Source organism: Herpailurus yagouaroundi, unplaced genomic scaffold, assembly GCF_014898765.1.
Source record: "Herpailurus yagouaroundi ecotype Mexico unplaced genomic scaffold, PumYag 60865, whole genome shotgun sequence".
In the NCBI taxonomy this organism is placed as follows: Eukaryota; Metazoa; Chordata; class Mammalia; order Carnivora; family Felidae; genus Herpailurus; species Herpailurus yagouaroundi.
Window position 1 is genome coordinate 4093 of NW_024415541.1, and position 6345 is coordinate 10437.

General features: G+C 36.6%; 1 pseudogene; it reads left to right on the plus strand.

Annotated features, from left to right (window-relative positions):
- Window positions 1–3799: 3799 nt before the first annotated feature.
- On the plus strand, window positions 3800–4329 carry LOC121024191 (ferritin light chain-like; annotated as a pseudogene).
- Window positions 4330–6345: the final 2016 nt, after the last annotated feature.

Here is a 6345-nt window from a genome sequence, read left to right on the forward strand (position 1 = left end):
GCTTTCATCATTTCATAGCATTTTACAGTATATCTCTTAATATTTTTAATTCTGACTTGTATGGTGCTGGATCCCATATTCTTTTTTTGTTTTTACCCTTTACAATTCTCAACTGAGTGGCTTGAATATGCAAGTGATAATAATTTTTTTTTAATTAACTACTGAATGAATGTCAATTTATCTTAGTTTCCCTGATACTTATAAGCATTTAAGAACACATGAAAACAATGGCTTGCTAATGAAGAAATAATTCTAAGAAAATGTAGAATAAAGGAGTGATCAAACTCACTTTGGTATAATAAAAAAATACATCCAACAGAAGTAAATTTTAAACAAAATTTTGAAAGAAATAAGGAAATGTTTTATTGGTGGTTAGTGGAAATGAATCTATAGAGCTGTAAGTAGAAAAATAATATAATCAATAAGGAGAGGCCAAAAACTAATAATAACATTGGTGTAAAATGAGGTAACAAATAAATGAGACTGTGTGAAATGTGTGGACTCTGATTGAAAATAACACAAAAGCCATGATTATAAGCAACAAATAAAAAGGATTTTGTTAATTATCTAACTTACTTTATTACTTATTTAAATGTGATGCATTTGCCTCATAGGCAAGCCAGAAGAGTTAGACAATTTTCTTTTCTACCTCACATCTTACCTATCAAATTAGAGGGATTAGACATGGTGCCCTATCAACCTATGGTTTGGGATATGAATAAATGTATATCATTTATATATTGATTGCAAAAATGAGGCAATCCATGCCACAGGTCAATATGTCATAACTGAAAAGTGAAGTTGGGGGTGTGAATTGGTTTAGGCATCTATCTACTGACTGAGAGGTTATAGATGACCCTAAAGCCTTAGTTCTAATCTTTTGAGGGTTTTTCCTTTGAAAAACAGTATTCATTTTACAATGTGAATGAAATAAATCACATGAATGAAATAAATCATTCATACATTTCACTAATTCTATAGTCATATATGGCCAGCAAAGTAGCCTGCAGGGCAAAATCACTCATTACAATTTGGGGGACTATTTTGTGTGTGTGTGTGTGTGTGTGTGTGTGGTCAATATATTTCACTACAAGCACATTTATTTAAGTGCATTGATTATGAAACCTACTTTAGCACTCTGTACCAAATAATGTTTTTCACAGTGTAGTCTCTTTGGTGTTTTTTTCACTGCTGACTCTAGTTTTGTTTTGTCCTTGTGTAGAGACAGAGTCTTGCTGAATCTCAACTTCTCTATCAGCTAAATAGGGACAGTAGTACTGGCCATGAAAACCTCCCTCCTCCACCCAAAATGGTTAGAAAGACATGCTGGAGCTAGATTGCTGATGGTTACTTCCAAAGTGCCGGGGTGACAAAATTCACAACAGATTCTTATTAATAAAGAACCTACAACTATATTAAATGTTTCACTTATCCACTTAAGTACTTTTAAAGCCCTTTTAACTTTGACAAGCATAAAGGAAAAAAATATTCTTGACAATGATCAAGAATGAAAAAATATGCGTGCTCTTTGATTGCCTGCCAAATAAATGAAGGGCACACTAAATAACCCCTCCATGACATTAGAGATGATGAGACAGCTTGAAAAGGAGTCCAATAGTACCTGAGTTTTAAGTGTATTTACTTCATAGAAAGCTGACTGAATCTTTAAGCTTTAAGAAAAAATAGAAAACAGATAAAGGTGTTTTGCTTACAGTAAGGAAGGCTATGGGATCCTCCCATTATTTTGTACCTTGAACCCACCTTTCTTATATGGCAGGAGTCATTCTTTCTCTATCCCACAAACCCCCAAACACTTGCACCCCAGAAAGCAAAAATATTCTATAGTTAAGATAGTCATTTCAAATCCCACTAAAGGGAAAACATAAAAACAAAAGTTAAAAAAAAAAGTCTAGATCTTAAATCAACACAGCTTGTTTTAATGTATAGGAATACAGCATTTACCTTGATCATTTGCATTTAAATAGCACTGTATGGTTTCCAATGCACTTTTAAATAAACTAACTCATAGAGAAACTCTTTGATGTGGAGCAAGGGGCTGCAAGTGTTAGCATTCTCATTTCACAAGAGAAGACTTAGGTGAAATGACTCACTCAAGCTAACACATCTAGTAAGTGGCAAAGCTAGAACCATAATTAAGGTCTCCTAACTCTAAATCCTATCTTTTCCCCCCATTGTGAGTCATCACCTGCTTCATAGTAACATCTTATCTTTGTATAGAAGTTTTAGAGTTTCTCAAGTGCTTTCACATATATTAGGTGGAACCACATGGAATTGTCCATATCCACCTATTTTTTGAATCACCAACTAAAATGGTGATTTCACATGGTTCAAATAAACTGACTTTTTCAATTTCACAAGGTTCCTTACTGTCTTCCTACCTTCCAGTAGTCACCATCTCTCACATCACCCTCGTCTGCAAACATTTACATTAATATAGTCAAGGACTACTGTTGCCAGGTGCTCTCAATTTAGGAAGAGACACACGTTATGAATTTTTAATTACTCCCTCCTTCCTAATTTATTCACGCTTTGCCCTCTTCCATCTATATCCTCTAAGTGACTGATAAATGACTTTATACAAGAGTTCTAATAATTAAGATGAACAACATGTTACCTCTCCAAAAGGCATTTGCCCTAGTCATTGCAGGTCATTAATTCAACAGAATAAATCTCTAAGAATCTCCAAACTTACATTCCAGTACAATAGTTGTGCTTCTTACAATGCTGTCACTCATTTCCCACCAACTAACCTGATGTTTATTCACACTGTGAAAGACTTCCTAATAGATTACTCCCACTTTCCTCTCTCCATCATTTCCATTCTTCCCCCTTTCCTCTCTATCCTTTCTTTTTCATTCTCTCTTCCATCTTTTTTTTATTCTAAGTGTTTTCATTTGTTCCACAAACTAATAACCTCTGTAGTGATAAACAAAGATTACCAACATAAGAACAGGAATTACTTATTGACAGCAAAAGAATCAGTGGTCATCCACCACCATCTGTGTTTGGCAGAGACTCAAATCAAAGGCAGGCAGATTAGTGGGTAAGCTTTCTGGTGGCAAAAGAGGAAGGTCTAATGAGAGGCTGTTGGGGTGGAAAAGCAGGATGGGAGCTGACTAGAAGAAGAATGTCCTATGTAATTGGTGAGGGGGATCATATCTGCTTTTCCCTCTCAGTCTGAGACTGCGGGCAAGGAACAAGGGAAGCTGTCATTCCAGTCCTGACCCTGTCTGTTTGGGGCCCATCAGTTGCAGAGATTGTGTTTGGAGTTTCACCTCTTTTGCCATCTTTTCACCAAGCACCTTTGGGGTCCATCAATCTTGTTCTTTCTGTCTAGCTATATGAAGAACAACAGTAACATGTTTACATGTTTCCATCTTTGTCTCTATTATCATTCTCCCCAATAACTTTCCTTCACTTTGTTCCTCTCCACCTTACCCAGAGTACCTTTTTCCTATTTCAGATCTTCTTTCTCCCTACCAAAAAAACGGGCTTGTCAGTAACCATAGGGCAACATATACAACTTCTAATTTTCTTCTGTCCTAAAGAAGTGACTGACTTTCAATTAAAAACTATCTGGGATGCTCCTGGCACTATGTGAATCTGTCTCTTGCTTCAACAGTGTTTGTAAAGAGCAAGACCTAGGAGGACAGCCCTTCTTCAAGCCTCCAATCACCCTCCACCTTCTTCCAACCTCCAGGACCATCTTCTCAGCCATCCCCTACCTTCAGGACCAACAAATACCATTTTTTGATGAGATCCTTATTGCTGACCAACCATGAGCTCCCAGGTTTATCAGAATTATTCCACGAAGTGGATGGAGGCCACCAGTCAATGGCCCAGTCAACTTCCATCTGCAGGCCTATGACACCTATCTATCTCTGGGCTTCTATTTTCACCCTGAAGATATAGCTCTGGAGAGTGAAGGCCACTTTTTCAGCAGCCACTTCTAGGAGTTGGTCCAATGTTTCTGAAGTTTCAAAACCAGCACAGTGGCTATACCCTTTTCCAGGACGTGCAGCAGTCATCCCTAAAGGAGCGGGGTAAAACCCTAGATGCCATGGAAACCAGAGTGGCCCTAGAGGAGAACCTGAACCAGGCCTTTTTGTATCTGCATGCCCTGGGTTCAGCCTACACAGATCCCTCTGCCTGCGCAGATCTCTGTGAGTTGCTGGTGAGCCACTTCCCAGATGAGGAGGTAAAACTCCTTAAGAAGATGGCAACCACCTTACTAATAACAGGATGGCTGGCCCCTAGGCTCACCTGGACAAGTACTTATTCAAAAGGCTCACCCTCAAATGCAACTAGAGTTTCTGGAGTCCAGCAGCCTTTGAGGAGCCCCTCTGCATCCCCCTGGTGTCAAGGCTTCTGCCTGAACCTCTCTTTAAATGTCCTCCTTAAATGAAGCTTTTTAACTACCCTGGAGTCCTTGCTCAAGCTGTGAACCAACCATAAGTAAAGCTTTTTATTGGGGAATAAAAAACCTATTCAACTATCTTCTCTGTGTAGTAAATACTGACTATGTTCTCTATGCAGACTTGAGTTGGTTACTGTGACAAGCAATTAGTATTTTCTGGTTGTTAGTCATGGTACTCATTCCACATGTATTTGTTTTAATTAACTTATTTTTAGATGATTGTAGATGCACATGTACCTATAAGAAATAATAGAGTTCTTGTGTGTATGCTTTACACATTTTCCCCAGGTAACATCTACCAAAACTATTGTATAATACCACAACAAAGATATTGAGATTAATATGGTCAAGATACAAAACATTTCCATCACCACAGGGATTCCTTATTTTGTCCTTTTATAGTCACACCCACACTCTTACCTAACCCTCAGTCCCACCCTTGATCTCTGGTAATCATTAATCAGTTCTCCATCTATAATTTTGTAATTTCAAGAATGTTATATAAATTGAATCATATACTATGTAAGGTTTTGACATCAGCTTTTTTCACAAAGTATAATTCTCTCGAGATTCATTTAGGTTGTTACTTGTATCAATATGCCATTTCTTTTTATTGCTAAGTAGCATTCCAAGGTATCACTGTACCACAATTAGTTTAACCATTCATCCTGTGAGGGACATTTGTGTTATTTCCAATTAGGAGCCATTACAAATAAATGAGCTGTAAATATCCACATACAAATTTTTAATGGAACATATGCTTTCCTTTTTCTGAGATAAATGTCTAAGTACAATTGCTGGGCTGTATGCTCATCACAAGTTTAATGGGTTTTTGTTGTTGTTGTTGTTTTAAGAAACTGACCAAGTGTTTTTTCAGAGTTGCTGAACCATTCCACATTTCACTGTTAATGTATGAGCAATCCAGTTTCTCTGCATCCTTGTCAGCATTTGGTGTTGTCACTATGTGTATAGTTTATATATTTTATATAGTATATATTTAACCATTCTGATAGGTATATAGTAATAGCTCATTATAGTTTTCGGCATTTACCTAGTGGCTAATAAGTTGAATATTTTTTCATGTGCTTACTTGTCATCTGTATGTCCTATTTTGTGAATTGTGTCTTCATGTCTTTTGTCCATTTTATTTTTTTAACTGATGCATTTGAGAGTTCTTTATATATCCTAGATATGAATCCTTTGTGAGATTCTCTATTAAAACCATCTAGTCCTAAAGATTTCATTTGGGGGAGTTTTTAACTCATGAATTCAATTTCCTTAATATTTATGTGGCTATTCAAACTACATATTTCATATTAAGTCATGATAATGTGTGTAAGGATCAATTGTGTAAGGATTGATTGTGTAAGTTGTCAAATTTACTTTTTAATTTTTTAAATATTTCTTTGTTTTTTGAGAGAGAGAGAGAGAGAGTGCAAGTAGGCTGGAGGCAGAAAGAGAGAGAGAGAATCAGAAGCAGGCTCTAGGCTCCAAGCTGTCAGCACAGAGCCCGTTGTGGGCTCAAACCCAGGCCACGAACTGTGAGATCATGACATGAGCCGAAGTGGGAGGTTTGACTGAGACATCCAGGCACTTCCAAGTTTATTTTTGAATAGTTGTTCTTATGCTCCCTTACTATCTTCTTGATGTCTGCAGAGTCTTTAGTGATATTCTGTTTAATTCCTGATATTTGTATCTTATTTCTTCTTTTTTGTAAGTCTTGCTAGAAAGTTGTAAATGTTTTTGGTCTTTTAAAAGAATCAGCTCTTTCACTTTTTTCTCTATTGTTTTCCCATTTTCAATTTTATTGATTTCATATTTTTATTATTTTCTTCCTTTAGCTTCCTTTGGGATTATTTTGCTCTTTTTCTCTAGATCCTTGAGATAAAACCTTGGCTTATTACTTT